At 46.3% G+C, this 22,726-nt stretch overlaps 2 protein-coding genes across 2 annotated transcripts in view; one reads left to right on the top strand and one right to left on the bottom strand.

Annotated features, from left to right (window-relative positions):
• The window catches only part of LOC128872978 (L-lactate dehydrogenase-like), a 206,730-nt gene that overhangs the window by 15,295 nt on the left and 168,709 nt on the right, over positions 1–22,726 (top strand). The gene's annotated exons all lie outside the window — the stretch shown is intronic.
• Positions 1–22,726, bottom strand: part of LOC128872977 (uncharacterized) — a 101,971-nt gene that overhangs the window by 15,226 nt on the left and 64,019 nt on the right. The gene's annotated exons all lie outside the window — the stretch shown is intronic.

Below are 22,726 nucleotides of genomic sequence, written 5' to 3'. Positions count from 1 at the left end.
TTCACTGTAGACAAGCAACCAATCAAAAGGCACCTTCACTAGCAGATTTAATTCCACCTACATTGTACCGATCCTCGAAGAAGCCACGTTAATTTGCTCCAAGCAACCCTCCTCCGCAATAATCCTTTTTCTTAACAGCCAACCATTCAGGGAGAATGAGAAACGTCACGTGACCACGACAATCTCTCGCAAACCCGATCAGGCTACTTCCGAATGCTTCCACGAGCCACCCGCTGGGACAAATACCCGGGGACGTTCCCGAATAAATTGACTCGGGAGTCGCTCGCGTGTTGGGTTCGCGAGGACGGACGGTAATTGGGCCGCGGCTGCGCTCGCCGCGTCCGGTTTCCGCGCAGCGGGACGCGTCGCAGCTTTATTACGCGAGTGCCTCGGTATTATCTCTGCGGCGCGCCTAACCGAAAGGCTCCCCTTCGTTTTCGGCGTGGAACCGCCTCTGCTCGCGTGGAACGAGAGTCGAAATTATGTTCCCGTGGACGCGAGACCGCCTCCAAGACGTATGCACCGCGCTGGTTCAACTCTTTCGTCGTTTAATAAAATTGAAAATGAAGTTTCGGTACCGAATATTCTACTCTGAGGATCGAAACGATGATTGCATTGGAAAACTGGGGGTCGTATGGGCGTACTTGAATTTATTTGAAAGGATAGGATGGTTAAAAGGATAGAGGAACTCCATAATGTTCGATGAGATGCCTGAGGCATTTGCATCCCGCATGGTCGACACCGAAAGTGTCGCTTATGTATTTGTCATAAGCCCCTTTCCCCTAAGGGAAAGTGTCCCTTTATTAGGTGTCAGTAGCTTAATAAAATTGAGAATGAAATTTCAATATATGGATAAAGAATATTTTATTTGTTCCATGGAGATCGCGAAGCGGTAATCGCATTGAGAAACTGGAGGTAATGTGAACATACTCGAGTTTACTTTATAAAATGATGAAAAATACCTTAATATACTAGGGGTGAGAATATGGGAAGATATTTCAGTTTCACATTACGAAAAACGTCCGTTACCTCGTAACGAAAGATTAGGGCGCCCATATAAATTCGATCAGCCCTCGATAATAGCATACATTGCAGATCGAAGAACAGGCGCGAAGAGTTCGAGATCGCTGATGTAGCAACGTTCGCGAGTAGTCTGGCAACTCGTACTGGACGGGCTCGCTTGTAAGACGTTTCGCGGCTCGATTCGAACGATTTTCCGCGAACCGTCTCTCCTCTGTAGCGGAGCAGGGCTATTCAACCAATTCTCGGTCCGTTCGTCCCGCGATTCTCACAGTTGGCGACTCGGTTTCTCTCGCTCTCGCCGCGGTCAATGTACGAGCTCGCGACGATTATTCCGTTCGCGGCGCTCATTAGCGAGCAGCTCCTGACGATTCGCGGAGATATCTTAATCCTTTAATGAAACGCTTTTGCTCGGTGCCTGATTTACCGCTTAACCGCGAGCATTTTCCGCGGAACGAGTCGCCGCCGTTTGCTTTACTGCCCCTGGAATCGTAAATAGGGGAGGCAGAGGCGCAATTTAGTCAGGACGAGTCCGCGGTAGGCGGCGAGAGGAGGCGGAACGAGCACTTACTTCGCTTTACGTGGCAAGGGGAATGCACATTTGCAGTAATCAGTGTTTGCTATCCTACAATTGGCGAAGCAGTCGCGATCGGGCCAGTTTGTCCTAACCTGCCTTTATGCAGGTTAATTAAGACCTTGGGCTTTTATGTCTGGTCTAGACGTCCAGCTATGTCGTCTTAGCGATATTGACTGCTATCGGAGATGTGGCAGTTTGCAGGGTGTTGAGAGAAATTGGATTCTTCAGGGATACGTGCTACTCACGAATGCAAATAGTACTGGGATTTGCCTCCATCGTTAATTGGATCCTACTCAGTTGCATGGAAAGGCAAATAAAATTCCTTCAAGGTTCTTTCTTCGCTGTTACTTTAAATTCATTAAGATATCATGCTCTTATTGCAACGGGTATTATTAAACAAATTTTCAACATTTATTCCTTTTTTTACGTCTTACTATCTCTTCTTTCGAATTCGTAGAATTAAAATATCCATAAACCCCAGGTTCGAACATTTTCCAACCTTTTACAAAACACATACGCATTCTCGATGTGTCCATAACTAAACAAGCAACATTTGAAACAAGCTATTACCCACGGTATTCGTGACAAAAATTCACGAAGAAACCCCCTTTCCTAGCGTTCCATCCCGGACGACTTCCTCGACGCTGCATGCTCACTTTGATTCATCGCACACCCGAGGGAGCTCGAGTTGGTTTGGGAGACACGGCAGACAAAGGTTCGATTCGTTTCGGATACACTCTCCGGACTGCTCTCGGCATAGGCGCTCCTAAAGGCGTTATTGTGCCCCGTTTATTGTATTCGTCGCGTCGTGCAGAAACACGCACGCGTGTTTGAGCTCGTCGATGTTCCGATTGTTCGCGACAGAGAGGACACGAAAGGGTTCGTTCGAGAGGAAAAGAGGGACGCTAGTAATCCGTTGTCGGCACTCGACCCTGAGAATTCACCGCTAGATCCACTCGATCGTGACCATAGAGTGACCAGGCAACGCCGGAGTCGTGCGCCTTTCGCGTCATGGTGTTTGGGAGCGTTTGCTTAGCAACTCTAGCTCTTTGTTCGACCCTGATTCCTTGGGAAGCTCCTGGAGTATGAGGTTGGTACCTAGCAGCAAACGATCTACCGATGTTGCACGAATTGGGCGACGAATCACGTAGCCAGTTGATTCACGACTTGCGGATTTAAAATTAGGTATAAGAAAGTGATCTGTACCTCGGTCACATCTTTGCTTTTAGGTTTCCTTGGGTTTGGTTAAGTTTTTTTCATTTAAAACGTGTAGTCTTACAAGACGAGGGCCACGGATGTTGGAGTCGCTTTTTTAATAACACCCTATGGAGTCGTCAAATGGGCCTTCGTTCGTGAGATATTTTGCTTTAAAGGTTTTTATATGCGTTCTTAAGAGATTTATAATAAAAACATCTAGTAAGATTCATATATTGATAGAGTAGGATTGCCTTCGGAGTAGGCAGTGGTTGATTTCTGTGATAATCAAAGTTCATGCAATGAAAAGAAATCCCATTTGCACAACACATCTTCGATACCTACAGTTACCAGTAATTTCACTTTCTGTCGTCTCTTCCACTTGTCAGCGCATCGCAATAAACCTGTCACGCGACGATCGAGACTCCACCGTATCATTATTCGAATGTCCTCGCGATGGGATATTCAACCCCTCGACGCTCCGGAGGACAAGTTTCCATTCCACTAACCGATGCCGAGAGAATCGCGTGAAATGGGACGAGCCAGAGAGACAGAGGAGCGTCGTACAAGGGAAGAAAAGGGATTTTAACACGCCGGCGTGTAAGTTCGAATTAACGGCAACAGGTCGCGTGGAGGCACTTACGCGGACAGAGGAAGAAACGAGCTCGCGGGACTGGAGGGATGGAAGAGTTAACGGGAAGGAGAGAGGAGAGCGGGCCCGTCTATCAGCGTCACGTTTCTGACGTGAACATAACAACGTGCACGGCACGGCTGATAACGCCTTACAAGAGAGTTATCAATCATCTCCCGCGGGGACCGGCCACCTAGGATAATTCGTGTTAACTCCGAGGCGCGCGAACAGCCTCGCTATGAGTCAGGTTACAACGTTGTTTCGACGAAGGCGGAGGAAGAAAGAGACGAGAAAGGACAAAAAACGAAACGCCTCGATTTTTGTGAACGTCCCTCATCTCGGATTCCCTGTCAGAAACGAACCGACCGTACGAAAAGGGACACGTTTTCTGCGGTGTTCGGCCCTTTGTACGCCTGTCGATCTCGCGTCGAACCCACTCGACCATCTACCATTCAGATTCCACTAACCCACAGGTTTTTTACATGCACATAAACATAATTATGATAATTTATGAATATTTGTATAGATAGATAGATAATTTATTCCTTGTAATTTTTTACATAAGGAAGAACTTTTGCTTCTCTTTCCTCACTCTTTCTTTCAACACATTCTTCATCCATACCACCCCGTCACCTTCATCCCCAAGAACCATTTCCAAGCTCTTATCTATTCGTACTGACTCCCTACAATCATTCAGTAAATGAAACTGATGGGTTTGTTTAGATTGCGCACGTCGTAACCGAGTTCGGTTCTTTCTGGAATCGATCTCTCCAACATCTAAAAATGTCACAGAAACGTACTTTCTTCTTCCACTTTGCACACTCCGCATAACTTCTTTTGCTGATCCACTTATTTTTATATTTTTCATCAAAATCTGTAGGACACTTTTCTTCTGATGGTCCAATCGTTCGATCGCGGCAGACGTAAAGCGGCCATTTCCTTGGCTGCAAAAACGAGCTCGGCTGTATGGTGCAGCGTGGCGGAAATAAACTGCAACGACTTGCCGTGATGTTTGTTCCGACTCCCGATCGTTCGGTCGTGCTTTAACGCGCGATCGTCTCATTATTTTGTCATTTTCAGTTCGATCGGCGATCGACCATTAACTACCGCAACACCGAATCGACGCAGGAACTTCGCTTGAATATTCCGTGATCGTTTAATGCCATTAGGCGGCGTCTACCGACGTTTTATCGCACGGTGCCGCGATTATGTTCTAGATGTAGCTGTTTGAAGTCGTGCCGATGATCGTGAAACAGGTATAAGCGAGTAAACGAAAAATGGAATTTTTCACTAATTATGTATCGAAGCGGTGCATTTTACTATAGTAGATAAACATTTCTAACAAAATAGCGGGGAATCGATAATGAAATTGATTGCTATGAAATTGGGAAAGGAAGACCGCAATATAAAATTGTAGGAAGGTAAACGAAATTAAGGCACGGAGATTCGAACCCACGATCCTCGGATCAACGTCCACATTAGATCTTCGCAGTTCGTTTATCATTCGACGTTTGTTTCTATCGTAGACAAGGACCTTAGTCGTCTCTGACGGTGATTTTCCAAGCGTATGAAATTCTTGGGCGACCACGCGCGAAAGACTCACATTTGTTCCAACGAGTTAACGACAAAACTACTGGACGGACTCGTTCCGCGCAGTTATATTTTTAGAATAACATACTGGAACACGTCTCGGACCCAACAAGTTTCACCGGTTAGTAATTTCGGTTTTCTTTCTTCTACCAGTTTCTTGATCAGCCTGGTGCGACGCGGATAATTATTCTTTTTCTGTTTTATTTACAGCCGAGAGAGCCCTTTAACCGCGCGATAGCCGGTGACACGGTTTAATTTTAGTAACAGCGTGCACGGTTATTGCCGTACTCGAGACAGATAAATTCTTTGCGATCAGGTCCTGTCAAAGGGGGAAGGGGGTAGTCAAGCCACTTGGGCCAGGTGTAATAAGAAGGCTTCAAATTTACGCAATGCTCTTGATTCGGTAATAATAATTAATAGCCGAGGTACAAAGAGCAACATCGTTAAATTTAATTCTACTAGTTGGACTAATTAGTAGAGCCTATCTACCAAAGTCTATCTCAAACGTCACGCTGCTAATGGTTGCATCAGTCTTTAATTATTAGGTAATTTATTAGCGGATAATTAGTTCGAACCGTTCGGACGATTAATAGCATCACGTCCGTAGCAGCATCTGCTGGATGAATAGGAGCATCGCGTAACGAAGATATACACCGCTATACGTACAATTAAAAAGTGCAATGGAAAGTAAAAATAATAATTTAACGTACCAAAGAAATTTTACTATAATGCTGTACTGTGACTATTGGGACCATAATTCAACGTGGAATATACTTCCATCGAAGAAATCCAAAATCCAAAATTGCTCGTTCGTTTTATTCGTCGTTCGAATTCTTTGGCTGAATAAGAAATTAGGGTCGAATTTCAGAGTCCAGGACTTCGATTATTGGGACCACGAACGAACACGTTTCTTTCCTTCCCTTTCCCGATCGTTCTTCGTCCCTTGGCCCAGCAGAGCCTAAATAGTTTTTGATTTGTAAGCGTCCATGGGGGGTCGACGCGCACGGCGACGTGAACGCCGCCGCAACACGCATTCCCTGGCACGATTTTACACGTGTTCACTGCCACCGGCGATGCTCACGCACGACATGCAACGAGTTCGCGCTTATGCTTCGCAGGATTTATGCGAATATCGGCCGTTTCGCGAGACACGGCCGCGAACAGGTGCGAAGAAACTCGAGGAAAGATGCGCGATGCACGACCACCCCGGTGGATGAGACTCTTCTTTTTTAAGCCTTCGCAGCGTGGAGTTCGCACACCAGTGGCCCTGCTATGGCGATACGTGCAACGCCAAGGCGGATCAAATTTTATTCCGAGTGGAGGATAAACATTTCACATATACTCGTGAAGAATAAAACAAATTTAGCTGTTGTTCTTCCTCATTGCTGCCCTTGTATCTACTATGGTTTAACGAAGATTCGGCTGAGATCCACTGTCCGTTCGCCGCTGGATCATCGATCGAAAGTGTAGAATGGGAGCGAGTGTGAGATGTTTTGAAATCTATTACGCAAACCTATTAATTTCGTGAGGAATAGTGGTACCCCTCTCGAGGATTCGATTCGACACCGTGGCCAAGTATCGTCGAAACATTAATCATCGGCGTCATCTTGATACGTATCAAATCTCCGACTGGCCGTGTAGAAGGGCTTTCGTACATTATCGAATATCTGCTCTTCGAGGCTGTTCGTTTGAGCGCGATAGAAATATGCATATTACAGTAAACGATTGCCATTAGCGAACGATGTGTCGAAGGATGTTTGGAGATAAGTTTTTCGGGATTACTAAACAGTAACAGATCTTGCGCGTCACTTGTTTCTAAGGTCATTTATAATAGGCAATACTATTTGTGAAAAAATTGTCCAAGTTCGGTGTATGATTATCTAATTAATTGTCTACCTAGTCGTGTTAGTAAAATTAAAGGTGTTTGCAAATATTCAAAATATAAATTCACTTATTGGATGAAATATACTTGTTTCAATTTTAAATATCTCAGAAGTAGTTGATCAAATTAAATAAGTACAATACAATAACACCTAATTCGTTAATTTATCCGTTTCTTCCGTCCCGAGCAAAGGGGAAAAAGCCAATTCCATAGAACTATGGCGAATTCGCGCAGCAGGGACCGTTTCGTCCCTCCTTTGTTAGGAAATTACGCCGCGGTTCAATATGCATAATTACAGCGACTTGTCATTATCTTTCCTCGGGAACATCCTTCGCGTCACGGGCACGTTTCTCGCGAAAAAAACGGACGCCCTAAGACCGCGCCACGATAATTAGAGATTCACCGTAACTCCACTCGTCCCCTCCACTCACCCTTTCGCAGATACTCGCAGGACCTTTTTCCCCTTCGCCGAAAATCGCGTCGACGGACTCTGCTTCGAGCAACGGCTCTTAAAATGCACTCACGGAACGCTCCGTCCCTTCGTACACACCCAGGCTCCTTTCGCCCGCATTCCTGCGCACTTTTTCTAAAAACAACCACCCCGTAACCGCGGTAATTGCAGATACGATTATTCTCGGCGTCCCCCGGTAGCCGCCATCGGAAGTTTCGTCAGGTTTATTTATCTCGATGAAATTGATTGCTGCATTAACTTCATTTCGATGGCTTCCGTGCCGGGGGCGATCGACACGCGAAACGTGGAAATAATTGTTTTCAGTAAAAAGACTGGTATCGGGATGGAAGGTATAACAATCTTCTCGCTTTCAATAAGTGGAAATTGTAATCGATCGTTTTAAGAGCACGTGACAGGAGGAATTTCGGAAGGAAATTCGGGTTTTGTTTTTGAAACTGTGCTTCCAGGTTGAAGATTTCACTTTGTCTCTCGATGTTGTGTAATAATGTGACAACCTCTTTGAGTGGAGTGAAATTGTTTTAAAAATTTGATGGAATGTCTGTTTCTTGGAGAATTTAATTAAATTCTGTTTAAAGTCCGCAGGGGGGCCCATATGAGAGCCTTTGGGGTGTAGCGTCCCCACGTACCTGAAACGCTATCGTACAAGTTTCAGAACTTTTGTTAAAGTTCACGAAATGAATGAACCTTCGTACTTGTAGTACATTGCAGACCATGATTTCATTTGACAATATAGTATCATATCACGCAATCAGTTCCATAAGTTCAGAATGTAAAAGAGATTGAGAACTCTTTTATCCAGCACTTTTATTTCTCTTCTAGTCTATCTACTACAAAAGCTTCATTCCAATAGGTCTAACGGAAACGAAGAAGTCGAATAACTGTTTCTTCCCCCCCTCACTCCAACGAATCCCGTGACCGATTAAGCTATCGATATCTCAACCATTAACCCAGAAGCTGTAAAATTCCCGACGGTTTGCAAGATTGGCTGGTAATTCGATTAGAATTGTTTTATTCAGTAGCAATCCTATTTCGTTAGAACGATGATCGTTGTTATTCCGTGGCAGGGATTTATCCAATCGAGTTACCATCTCGCGCCGGTACTGCCAATTTCCACCTAGCGGTTCCGAACATCGCGGTTGTCCGATGATTGCACGTTATTCGACTCGTTTCCGGTTTAACCCTTTGCACTCCTCCGGCGAGCCACAGTCGCCATCGAATTTATTCGCTGAAACTTCTATAGAGAGTTTTACTCCCAACGTAGACGTCGTCTATTTCAGAAATTCAGTTGCCAGTTTGCATTTTTCGACTGCTACGAGATCACAGTGCGATGCAGTGATATGTAGATTGGTATTATCGTGCAAATCGTTTTAAAAATCTGTAGCGGCCTTAGACGCCGAGATGTTCGGAGGTCAGCCGGGAATGGTTTATGTGTGAATGTTAAGCGAACCGAGTACTTGCGAGAAACGCGCAAACGCGCGAGGACAGCAGGTGAAATAAACGCGCTAAAAACGAAACCGCGAGACTCGCAATTATTACTGGAATCGGGCGGGCCGTCGCATCAACATACACAGCGTACCGAAAAACAACCGGAGAAGTATCCTTAAGAGCGCGTAATTGTCGGCTTCGCTTTCCTCGGCGCGGTGTTCGCGGGCATGCCGACGTTGGACAGTTACAAAGTGCGCGATTAACAGTAAAAACGAGCAAACCGTGCACCAGTGAAGAGTAACAAATAGCACGAACGCGAGGGCGAGCACGGGTGAGGAAGTTGGCGGGGCAGAGGAGCAAAAGGGAGACCCGTGGAAGGTACTTACCCGGGGCTAGGAAGAGGAGTTTAATCGACAGAGATTAGAACGCTCGGTCGAAGCGAAAGGTGGCCGGCAGCGGATCACGGATTTCGCCCGCGGTGCCAAAAACCGAGGCCGATTAAAATTGCCGCGGCGGCGGGAGACGGCTCAATTATCACCGCTGCGCAGCCTCCTCGCGGACAGACGCGAGCGCAAACGCGCCCGGTCGCAACACGACGCGACCGAGAGAGGATCGCACCCTGGAGCGACTAGCGGCGCCCCTGTCTTCCGATATAAACTATTGTTGTTAATGACATATTTATCGGCATTACGCCGATGGATACGGACGGACGTATCGATTTGTATAATTTGCCGATTCGGGGCAACGCGGATATTTATCAACCGTGTGAAACTGATAATTAACTCGGTGACATTCGGACGTTTTGCGTGACTTCGTTAGTAAAGAGAGAGACGAAGTCCATGAGAATTTTTTATGGGAAATTCAACTCTGTTTGAGACTCGTTTGAAATACTTTTTCAAATTTGTACGAGTGCATGTAACAAAACTTAAAAAATGTGTTCTTTATTAGGCCTTCACTGCATTGTACTTGTTCCGCCACCGGTAGAAATAGTTAGAAATGAGCGTCGGTAGACTTCGTGTCAACGTGACTGATTGTGGGAAATAACACGCGCTGCATAGTATTCAGGTGTATTCACACTGAATTTTTTAAACGATAATAACTTCGATAGATTCTATTATAGAGAAACCACCGACAAGAAATTACTTCTTTTGAATCTTCCATTTCGGTTTAAGCGGCCGTAGCGAGAGGCGTCCCGATGCGGCGCATCGGTTTGCTTCCACGTAGAGCCGAGCGTGGCCGCTTGGACAGCCTATTTTTCTCAGTCAAGATGCGGCGGTCGTGGTTTCTTTGTTTCAACCCTCCCTCTTATTGGTCGCCAGTTGGTTTCTTCGAGACTGATTAATCGAACGAGAGGCGCCCCGAGCGACCAGAAAATCGCGAATGAAACCGATTGAGAGGCGCGCGAAGAGTAATTGCCGCTTTGTGATTCGAGACGCGATCGGTTGTGCGTGGACGTGTAAAAAACGCCGTGATTTGTTTGATTCTTTTTTCTGCGGGCACGTTTTTGTCGCGCAGTCGCGCGCAATTAAGGACTCGAGCGGGCGATTTTTAATTAGAAGAGGGTTGCTCTGTTCGAAGGCAGTTGCAACGAGGAGGAATTTCGAAAGTCTCTATCGAGAAGAATTCTGATACTAAGCGCACATTTCTATCCACGCAACAATGTTGTTAGTGTCGAACAAAATATTCGATTATCGAATAATATAATTATACAAATGTTTCGTTTCTTTGTGATATCATTCGAATCTTTTATTAAATACCAGTCCTCGTAAGCAAATTAAAATTGTTTAAATTACATTATCGGCATACGAGTTCTATAGAAATTAGTTTTAGATCGAACTTAACGTCTTTAAACGAACAAGAGTAACATCAATCAAGTATCGTACCTCTCGAAACCAATACGAACCAGTGAATTTTTCTATTAAAATTTCCAGTCAGACTTGCCTCTAATAAAGTCAGAAATAGTACCATCCAACGCCAAAGTGCGCAACGAAGGAACATAAAGTACCAAAAAATGGGAATCACGAGTTACGAAACGAAACTTTCCCCGAGTTCAAAAGTCACGAATCTCCGAACGCGCAAGTGACAGGATCGGACAGTCTCCCTCGATCGCGGCGTCTTTTTTTAGGACTAATCCGGGGGCTATGTATACATCATCAAGCGTTCGAAATACTTGGGATAAATGTTTACGTCATTTGCCTTGACGAACCATTCGCGGCCGGTTCCGCGGGTCTTCGACAATGGCCACCATTCGTGGCAAGTAAACGAAAAAGTATCGAAATCCTCGCCGCGTACGTTCTCCTTTTAAGACGCGGAATCTCGCGGCGATTCGATGGAGGCCGGTTCTCGCAAAACGTTATCAGGACACGCGAATCGTTCCTTAATGATGATTGATGAACGTATACGAACAGTTCTGTCGTTGCGTAACGTCCTCTCGGTAATTAGCTGACACAGTCGTAATTCAGCGTTCTCGCGATGCTGGAAGCGCGTCGTGGCTCTTTGAACGCGCACCGGTGCTTAATTATTTTGTCACTGACCGAATACCGACTACCACGGCCCTCCTGCGACATCAACGACTCTCGCAATCATCGACGATGCGCCGACTGACGAACTTTTTTCATCCTCGCGCGGACCGACGACGCGATAAACGCCCCGTAATTAAACGTTGAAATACGGAGGATGAATGGGTACGAATCCAGGCCCTCGGAATTAACCCTTGGCACTCTGAATTGTTCGTCGATTTTGTTTAGAATGCCTTCTTGTTACGCAGTTTATTTGGAGTGTATTTTAAAAGGCAGTTTCTTGATTGCTACAAGCTTCGAACAGTTCTCGTTATTTAATTGTGCTATTCGCGCAACAGCGTAGTCTTCGACTTCGCTTTTGAACCGGCTAAATTTGAATTTTGTTCGATCGGAAGAAGTTGTTCGGATTCGGAATGCAATGTATTTTTATGTACACACAGTTTCCTATGTGCAATGTATCGTTTAAGACGCGTTCGATCTCGCGTGATTCACCTTTCTCCCATTCATAGGAAGCGCTTCGTCGTGCCGGTGTTCGAGCCCGCCTCGCCTTAAAAGGTGACACTAAATTTCGTGCGTTTACCCAAGAAATTAGTCGTCCGGTCGGTCGTAAATAAAACGTCGCGCTATCGAGGATTTTAGGCCCGTCCGTTCTCGATTAGCTGTTTCGTCTACCTGATGGTTCGTACACTCGCGGCCGTCGCCCAATTCATTATATATTCACGACTTTATCCTCGTCCACGCTCTCGCTACCAGCTGGAAACAGTCACACGGAATAAATCACGGAAACCGCAAGCACGGTCGAGCAATTAAGCGATCACGTAAAGCGGGGAATGTCTTAATAGCGATGCGGTCGGTGTTATTTCCTGGAACAGTGATTCACAAAGAGGCACGATTCCGCAAGGCTTATTAATCGATGCCGAGTATTTTTCACGACGTTATAAAATACACGTATTCAGAAAGGACGTCTCAATTAACTCTCTCTGTCCGTTCGCAGGCGGTTTCATCGGTGTTGCTTTTTTTTGACCATTTTTGTCTCGGCATCCCTAAAATATTCTCGCCTCGCAGTTATTGAATCATACGAATAAAATAAACGTTAAATATTGCAGAAAGGGGCATCTTCGACCCTTCGTCAACGTCGCGAAATTCTGTCTCGCGGATATTTACGATCGAATTTTTTCCAGATAGACAGATAGGAACGACGAAAACGGTCGTATACGCGATGACGTCTTTTGAGAACGGACGCGTCTCGGCAGCAAATCACTTTTACGAGTCTCGAACGGTCCAGCGTCTGCGCGAATCTGTCCAGAGGGTCGACTCGGGTCGTCGGGACGCTTCCTTGCGCAGCGCACCCGGCTATTCGGCTGTCGAAAGATATTTAAACCCGGTGCTCGGTTCCTAAATGCTCGTGTAAACAAATCGCGTTCCAAAAGCGACTGACGAATGTCTCTCAGGATTTACTGCACCGCTTTCGAGACGACAGACAACATTGCAGTCCTTCGTTTCAGCTGTCGAAATCTTACTCTTTAACCTTTTAACTGCTGCTCTCGAGTATACTCGACGATATTATTCTGGATGCTGTAGGGATAGAAGACACCAGGTATATAAATATTTTTGTTTTTGGAGCCCATTTTAAATTTTGCTTTCTTATTCGATTTCCATATTCGACAGTAATTCGACATAGAGATTCTTTTCATTATTGGTTAATTCAGTAGCGAAAAGTTCAACACGCGAATATTGTTGCTCAAATTGATTCCTCTATCGTTAAAGATGTTTCTATAGCGTGTCAGGTAATAGACGATCTGAGCATCTGAGTTCCAGGATACCACAAACTTGGGACAGTTAGACTATCTTCATTTTACGTTAAAATAATTATTAGACACAAGAAGTATGTTTAAAGAGCAGGATTTCTATAACCTTTTAGCCTTCCAGTTGGCGATGAGTTCGAAATCGAATTTAGCACCACAGAACTACCATAAACCCCCGTTCGCTTGTGCGCCAATGAAGAGGGGTCGAGAATGCAAACATTAAATACCAACCACTCGCCTAAAGTGAACGTGACGAAGTTAATTACCAAAATACGTTCCAGTCGGTGCCAGACGGGGGCCGTTAACTCGCGTCTTTACGGCGTCGTTCCAGAGGCTCCGACGATATTTCTGACAACGCGGATGGTCCAGTAGGCATTTCGAGAAATTAGAAGCCACCGTTTCTGATCGTTCCCCCCCTTCGGCCAAGAGGCACGCTTCCCTTGGACACGCTGTAATTCACTCGCGAGACTTTCACCGCTAATCGTTCCGACTCTGCTCAGCGCGCCTACTCGCGATAATGGCGCATAAATCATTCCCCCGCGTCGATCGCGGTCCCGAAAACGATTAGGCGCATGTTCGATGGCCCAGCCACCTCTCTAATTCAGTTAACGACTATAACGAGTCAATCGAGAATGGCGTAGCGCCATTAGATGAAGAAATGTCCTTTCTCGCGACACTGTTGCAGACCTCATTCCCGTCACTGTTTTAAATCTTATTGCTATCGCTGTTTCGGACGATATTTCTGCCATTTTTTCAGATCTTATTACTCCCGCTGTTTTAATTCTTTCCGCTATCATCGCTCCGGACCTTATTTCTGTCAACGGAAAGCAAGAAGTATCCTGGACGGAAAATCCCTCGGATTCCCTTTGACCTCGCGGGAACCAAGTAACTGGACATTGCATTACGTCATATTAATCTACAATCAACGTTCGCGTTAATGGCGCGGCAGTCGTGTCATTACTGTATCGCTGGGTGGTCATTACACCGTCTGTACGGACGACGATGGAATTATATTGCTTTTACGGACCGCCTCAATTGCCATCTCGAAACTATAATCGAGATAAAGCCGTACAACGCCTGGCCGTGGGTCGTGATTGAAAATATGTGTAAGGTGTACAACGCGCCGCGCCCGGGACGAAGGAGCGAAGTCTGGGAAGAGAATAGAGGAACAGTCGAGAACAGATCCATCACCGACCGGACGATCGATCGACCGATTTATCCGTCATCCCATCTGAAGTTCACGTGCCATCGCTAGTTGTACGCGTTGGTCTTCTTTTACCTGTCTACGAAGGTGTGGCCGAGAAGACAGCCGAATTGACAGTCAACTGGCCAGTTTTGCCTTCTCGCGTGGCTGCGAACACGCGAGGGACGATGGCGTCGATTGTTTAGCATGGTCAGGAAATACACGCTACTTTGGCTAGCCGTAGCGATGGTATCCAGGCGGGACATTCGTGGATCGAAGATGGAATATGTTTCAACGTGGAGTCTCTAAATACCACACGATGGTTGGAAAGGGGAGAGTTCTAACAGTCGAGGACTTGACGTGGATTAAACATTAGAGTTTGAACTGAATCTTCATAGATATACACAGAGTGAGATCTCCTCAATCTAACACCTCTTGGGCAAGTAATACCAATCCTAATGTATTCTAAGATACACATGAAAGATGACGAACTAAACGAACAACACGCCTGAAGGTCAACTTTTTCAAATGAGATAAACGTGCAGCTTTTTGTTCTCAGCAAACAACAACGAACATTCAGAGTCTGTTCTTTCCTTTGTTATTATCATCGCTAAGGTGTCGCGTAGGTTTCACCTGTGTCGAGAAAAGAACATAGCGACTCAGGCGAAGAACAGCCAACAGAATGTCGGCGAACCAACGAAAGTAAATCGAATTCTCTCTAATCGGCCTACAAGAGATCGCGGTACTCGCAATTTCAGTTTACTTTCGCGAGGATGAATCAACCGGTTACACTTGCCCAGGCATTTCGCGCTACGCTACGGCGAGCAAGAGCGACCATCATCCTCGGTTAAGCGCATCTTCGTGCATCGAGAATGCCTCCCTATGCGATAACGTACAATAAGTTGTACAACCACGATAAATTACCCGCATTAAAGCGATGCGTCAGAGTTCTATTTGTGGGGAGCGCATTAACGTCCTGGCACGTCCACGTAGCGTTATCGGAATAGCTTCTCAACCGTAAGTCGCGGTAACGAAAAGGTGAAGGACCTAGCTGCGCGCGGAAAAAAAAAAAATGAAGAGAAGCGATCCGAAGATCGCAAGAACGAAATCATGTCTTTCTGCAAAGTGGCGTATTTATCGGGCGCATCTTCCTATCGGCTGGTATCTCGGTTGTCGCGCTTGCTCGATGGGTCATCGAACACGGTATTAGAGATCGCATCGATCGATTGCGAGAAGCGAAATCTGCTCATGGGGCGCGCGCCGATCTTGATGCGCTCCGCGAGCCAGCCTCTTCAAATGTCAAAGTAGCCGCTGAAACTGTCGGCGATTAATCGGTCAGTTTTTAACGATAAGACTACAGAACAGGATCGATTGGAAAAATCTTCTTGCAGACGAATCTCCTTCGCTAGGATTAAAGATTAGAGTTATTATACATATGCAGGGCTAGTCAATGTCGAATTAGATACTTTCAAATTTGTTCTCGTTACATTCAAGTAAGCCATCTGCGACACGTCTAGTTATTCTCAGATTCGTTACCAGACTGTTTATGTTTGGATGTGGATATGTGGAGAATAGAAATTAACTATTGTTGATATTTTATATATTTATGCACCTACGCATATCCTCGTACGATTTCACATACTTTCACTCGCCATAAATGCATACGTATACGCAATCTACTCCTTACATTCACTGATTGACACGTAGAAGGATTCAAACAAACCGCGTACTACGACAGAAAAGAAGTCGATGCAAACATAAAACCTTCCACGGTTCGAACCTCTCGAGTTCACCGATACTCGGACTCGATACCTCCGAAGCGTTCGAAATTCTCAAGGAAGTACCCTTTTCACCGAGCACCCTTCAGAGTTTCTTGAGAAATTACCCGCGAGCTGTACGGGCCGACATCGAGTTAACGGAATCATTCATACTCTACGTCAGCTGTACGCGAACCCACGAGACCCGCACGAAGCCACTTGGCGCACGTCAACGTCAAGTCCTCGTGCCCGCCGCGGCTAAAAGTGCAGGAATCGAATCGAGCGGATAGGCAACCGTTGGACTCCTCTCTGAGTCGCGGTTCGGAGAGAACGACGAGCACTTCTTCGTGTCGCGGAGAGCCGACACGAGTAATCGGCAATAGTCGCGCGAATAGGGGCTCTGTAACGAAAACAAAGCCTTCATTGTAGTTCTACGTGGAACTCGAGCGCTCGTACCGACTCGAACGGTTCAAGGAGCAATTACGAGTTGATGGCTCTATTGCCTCGGTGTCTGTGCTCTTTCGAGAGCCGATCGCGTGCGTCACCCGTGTTTCGTAACGAGTGAAAACGCGAAGGGGACCTCGGTTTGTCCGACCAACGATCTCAGAAACGTTCGAGAGGTGAGAAACTAATTCGGGCTTGTCATAAACGAACTCCCACCGACGAGGAACTCGACCGATGCAGCGATACGCGCACGAGAAACGGATAGCAAATGTTTCTTGGATGCATGAATAATTCATTGCTTGGGCATCGGATACTCGTAATTATGAAGGTTGTTCGATGAATGAACACCTTGTGGCTACTAAGCGAGGAGGTAGGTTAACTACGATACATTGGAGGGCAAGTTTTCAGAAGACTTCACGGTTAATTGCATTTAAACAAAATTAAATCTCTAGCCTTTTACATAGGATTCGACGGAGTAATGAATTTTAAGGATAGAAGTATTAAAATGGCGGGATTGTGATCTTTGAACTATTATGTCATCCTATTCCCTCGGATGTTAAGAAACAGTAAATAGTGACTTCACGTTGGCGTAGAAGTTGTACATCCTAGAAAATATTCTACTCGAAAGTAAACATGTGTAATGGCTTGTAGTTGAAGATCTTTTGAAGTACTCCGAGGTTAGGCAACGTTACCTAAGGTTAGCCAAGGTTAATTAAGGTCAATCAAAGTCAAATTATAGTAACTTGTTAGCTGGAAATCTGGAAAAGTGTTAGTTTTGTGTGTGTTGAGTTTTGAAGAGCGACTGAGATTAGGTGCGTGAAATATTCCACCTTCCCCCAAGTGTTTAGTTAAATATACCTGGATAACTTACTTTCAACAACAAGGGCGCGTTACACGATACTCTGTACTTATTCCGACTCTTGGCGTCTTTGCCTATCCAACAACTCCCGTATCTATAACAAATGGGCGCCAGCCACTCGAATTATCAGAGAAAGCGTCCCTTCCCGTGAATCGAATAGCTCAATCAGTTGGAGCAACCGCTATGCTCGCCGATTACTTTCCTCCGTCGCTGCGTCGTAACGAGGAGGAATTCGGGGAAACGAAGCACAGAAAAAGTTGCTTGGGTGGCCGCACCGCGAGGACAAACGGGCGCATCAGGGTCGGTGGCTTTTAGCTAACGAGTCGCGCGTTTACGGGAAATGGTAGCGCAGGATCGGTTCGTCTTTTCGACGAACTCGTGCGGCTCGTCGTCGATTTGCCGCGGTATTTCTATCGCTTCGAATGTAGCGATACACGCAGGCTGTTAACAACTCTTTCCTGTTGCCCGTGAGCGCGCCCGTCGCGTGAAACAAGATAAGGCGAAAAAACGGTGGATAAATAACGGAGGCTACCTCTCGACCATCCTTCCACCGAACAGGAATTCCTAAACGACCGGCGGTGTGTCACTACGCGACGAAAAAAAAGGAAAAAAAAGAAAAGAGACAGCGCGAAAGCGAGAAAGAGAAAGAGTGGAACGCGGACGTTTCCGGAATCGAGAGGATGGCCCGTGTTCCCGAGATAAGGCGCCTAAGTTCGAGCATAGTTCGGTAAGTGGCGAAGATAACGGGGGCCGCCGGGACGACTGTGTCCGCCTGTTTGGAAACACGCGACAGCCTGTCTCCTGGTAATCGACGCTGCTTGTAATCTTAATTACCCGAAATACCCGCGGGAGAATCGGTGTGCATCGATACGGGTGTCGTCTAGCGGAAGGCGAGCTTGTTAAGACCTCGTGAGAACTCTCAAAGTGACTGCAATTAAGCAGTTTACGAGCCAAATCGATCGAGTCCACGAACGAGTAGAGGGAACTGAGGAAATGGTATACTTACGTCGTATACCTCGATTTTCAATTGCCTTTCAAATATAAATTCCAATTTGTGTGGAACACGTGTAACTCTACAGAATTCGATGTTCCTCTAGAACATTTCTCACCTTTCTTCGGTCTCGAGGTTCAACCTTCGAATTATGACTTCTTCAGAGAAAAAGCCTGTTAAGTGCTGCGCACTATTATCGCGAACGGCCTGATAGCAGGAACACGGCACACCTGCGTTAAGGACGGGAGGAGCATTATCTTCAAACCTTCATTCCAACTCTGATTCAAAGAGCTCGTACTTCGAATCCTATTAACTCGTTATACTAATAACGTACTCAAAATCTTACGGGAAAAAAACATTAAACAATGGTCTTCCAATAATTAAATAGTTGGGTTAAATAATTTCTCCATAATGTCTTTGAAAATAAAAATATTCGTCTGTTAGGAATGCCACGGCAATTTCCCATCGACGCAACGGAATGAATCCGTTGAATGGATTCATCGACAATCATAAAACGAATCGTTAGTCGTGCTCGGTCGGCCGTCGCTCGAGAAATTGTCTTCTCGGTCCTAATGAACGCAGCGCTGCCCGTGTACGCTAATTATCGTGTCCGGAGTGTATCGCACGCTCTTATTTATAGCAACACTTCCACCGTCTATGATTTACAGTCGTCGTTATAAAGTAAACTTCGCGTAATTTACGTCCCGAGTAATTCGTTTCGCGAGCACTGTCAAAGCGATAACCCGAGGGGGGATAATAATTAATTCCGTTCCAATCATCGTTGGACTCCCGAGGATAATTATTGCAAAATCGTTTCGCTCGTTCCGCCTGATATAAACGCTAGACACGGTAATGGACGTATCACTGTGGCGTTAGGCGAGATCCGTCCGTGCTTCGTACGCAACGCCAAATGCGTTATCATACCGGTTATTTCAGCGCGGATTAATGATTCGCGCATTCATCCGAAAGCTTTTTATTTGCATGATATTAGCGCGAGCTAGTTAATTAATCGCGCGGCTATCGGCGCCGTAGGCCTCGGATACGTTTCAATTAACTGTGCAAATAGTTCCCTATTTCTTTTCGCACCTTTTCTACAACCTGTAATTTTAATAGTAAGTAGAGGCTGTAGGTTTCATGAGCCTTGGTGGTTAGTCTGCTTGAAATTAATAGATAGCCGTCGGTATTATAGTTAAATCATGATATATTTGAACCGTCATGGTAATTCTTTTTTTCCTTATTTGTTTGTTATTGTTGAATATTTCGGCGAATAAAACACTCAGATTTTATGTCCTCCACAGAGGTAATATACACGGTGTCCCACGACGATTCTGAACAACAATTTCCTTTGCAGCAATGTCTTTTCTTAATAATTTTATTTTAAGGAATAATTTCGCGCTATTCACTTATTGTAGAATAAGTATAGTTTTCCAGACGGTTGAAACCGCGAGGCACAGCTAATATAAAATGTAAACCATAACGTAATCGCATTACAAACGTCTACCAATTAAAATCGAACACACACGTTCACCAGCGTTCTCATTCCCCGTATTTCTACCAACGAGGTCTGCACCCGTGAACCACGAATGGCCCAGAACTCTTGGTAGCTCGTGTAGCATTTTTTCGTAGCAATTTATTCGCATACTTTGGCCGAATCGAGGGGAAAACAATTCCTCGGCGTGGCGTGGATTAGCCGCGAGCGGACCGATAAATACGAGCCGCACGTAACGAATCGGGGTGCACGCAATCAAAGGGATGCACACAGGCGCACGGTAGCCCCTGCAGCGCGCAAGAACTGCTGCCAATAAATCTACGTGGGCGAGATCGCCTCTAAGATTAAAAGTACGCGGCTCGGGAGCATATAAAAGCCGGGCCCTGCGAAAAATTTTCGGTCGCACGAAAGGGGCCCGGGAGAGAGCCCGCTCTCGTTTGCATCCTTCCGGAGCTCGCATTTTACGGGGCGCGAACCCGTCTGTTCCTTTTTTCGCGGAGGAACATGCGACATCGTGGCCACTCGGGAAAAACGACCACGACGGAAGATGGATCCTTCGATTAGATGCAGAGCTCAATTAAAGGGAGGACTTTCCGAGACGTCCTTTGCGATGATTTACCGCTTGGCCGTGTTCCGTCTGAGAAAAATCGCACGTAGGCGAGGAGCTTGTACGGGATGTACTGAAATTGATGGCCCCGGAGTTTGTACAGTACCGATTCGAGTACTGTACAAGAAAGAAAGCAACACTGCAAGAAAGTGTTGGCGAGTGCTGTTCTGGAAATTCAAAGATGCTAGGTAGCCTTACTGACGAGTGCGCTAGCAGGCCCAGGACGAAATGCTCCCGTGCTTTTCACTCTCTCCCTCTCCCTCCACAGGCACAGCCACCACACAAGCAAAAAACCATGAAACACGAAATTAATACTCTCAACCCAAATAATTCGAAAATCATCCATCGCAAATCTTTCGCTAATTTATGCACATTTCTCTCCTCGGCCCTTAATTTTCTATGCCGAATAACTCGTCCAGGTTTCTCGGAAAGTAAATTCCCTCCGCAGCACGCGATTCTCCAGGCGTGAAGGCGATTGTCCGGGTCCCGAAAGGTGCGACATCGTAACTTCGCGAAAGGAGGGAGAGGCCGAGGGAGGAGGCTCCTGGTGAAAGGGAAGGAGGGTTGTTGGAACGAGCGAAGAGAAGAAGAAGCCTCGTTACGTAGCCCAGGACCCGGGGCGTATACGCAACAAGATAACATCGGCCCAATACGAATATACGTGGCCGCGGGCGCGTAACGCGAATTAAAAGGATGACTCAGGCGAGGACGGGGCTGGTTTTCGAGACGCAAGGATATCCTAACGAGCGGTCGATTAAACGACAAAGCAACGATAAATGCTGCTCGCCGCGAGGGGATGGCGTTGTCCGCTCACTTTCGTGCTCGGACGACTGAAGACAACCAGAGACAGCTGTACCATAATGTGTCGCGGTGAATTCTTTCCAAAGTGTCACGAATCCTCCCTCTCGTAATATCACAAAGTAATCTATTTCACGGGGTACAACGCTGCATGTCCATTATATTTTATTCGCGTTACGCGTCCAAGAGCCCAAACCTATTATTAGACAGCAGATATTTATGCAAATTACAAATGAAAGTATTTTCTTATCTTTTAAACAATGCAGTATGTAAGAAATACTTTGAACTCGTGTACATCCTTATACATTTTGCCATATTTCCAGTTGCCATAAATGCATAAACATCCGCGATCCATTTATCATTTCATAAATTCACGATTTTACACCGTTCTCGCGATGAATGCTTCGTTCGTTTCGTTTAGTAACCGAACTCGACTCGATACGTTCACGCAGAATTATAATCCTCTCGGCACCGAGGATTCTCGACGCGCAAAATCATCGCGCCTTTCAAGCATCGTTTGCGCAACTCCGATGCTCGAAAGATGGAGTCATTTCGGTACCGGACAAACGGCTGTCCGGTTCGTCCCTCGCTTCTATCCTCTTCGAGTCGACGAGTCCTCGAAAAACGGACTTCAACACCTCCGGAGAAGCAAAAGTGGCAACTGGAGAGCGCCGAGGATGCGCGCGGACAGCTTTGCTCGGCCAGTGCCCCACCCACGCGAGATCTGAGAACCTCGAGCGGACAGGAGCCGCGTAAACTGTTCCAGCGTCGGAGTCACGCCGATTCGCACGGGACGCGACGCGCTTGCTCCGGCACGAGAGAGCCTGTTCGAGAGCTCGAATTAAGTTCTCCTCTTGTCCCTCGCGTTTCGTTCGTTCGTTTGCTCACTTTCCGCCTTCTCGTTCGGCTCGCAGGCTCGCGCTGGTACCACGATCTCAGAGGCGCGATCTCGTAATTATTACGTCGCAGAAGATGCGAAGTGACGCGATGATTGCCCCATCGCGGGGCTCCTTTAAAGAGCCCACCATCTCGCGGCGTTCCTCTTCACCGCCCCCCTTCCCGCCCTCCCAACCCCTTCAATTTATCCTCGCGTTTCGCAGCGTAATTGCGTCGGTTTCGGCGAGACAATGGCGTTTCGACGCCGAATCAACGAACCATCTTATCTCTACACGAAACGTGTCGTCCCCTCCCCTTCCCCCGCTTCATCTGGCCGAATCGATGATTTATCGCGTTAATAACAGTATCGAAAACGGCCGCATACCTTATTACCGATCGTCCATCATTCGCGAAACGAATTACGATTTCGATTTTCTGTGGCTATTCGTTCACGAATTTTCTAACGACCATGTTGGATTCCTCGATTTAGTTAGAATCCTTCCTCGAGAGGGGGAAGACACCGTGGGAACAGAGACGCCGCCATTTTCTCCTTGAACGATGGAAGGGTTTAATTCTTCCAAGCACTCGGGGGAACTCGTAAGTGCAT

This window comes from Hylaeus volcanicus, chromosome 2 (assembly GCF_026283585.1).
Source record: "Hylaeus volcanicus isolate JK05 chromosome 2, UHH_iyHylVolc1.0_haploid, whole genome shotgun sequence".
Taxonomy (NCBI): Eukaryota; Metazoa; Arthropoda; class Insecta; order Hymenoptera; family Colletidae; genus Hylaeus; species Hylaeus volcanicus.
The sequence above is the reverse complement of the archived record's forward strand: the minus strand, read 5'-3'. Positions and strand labels throughout refer to the sequence as shown.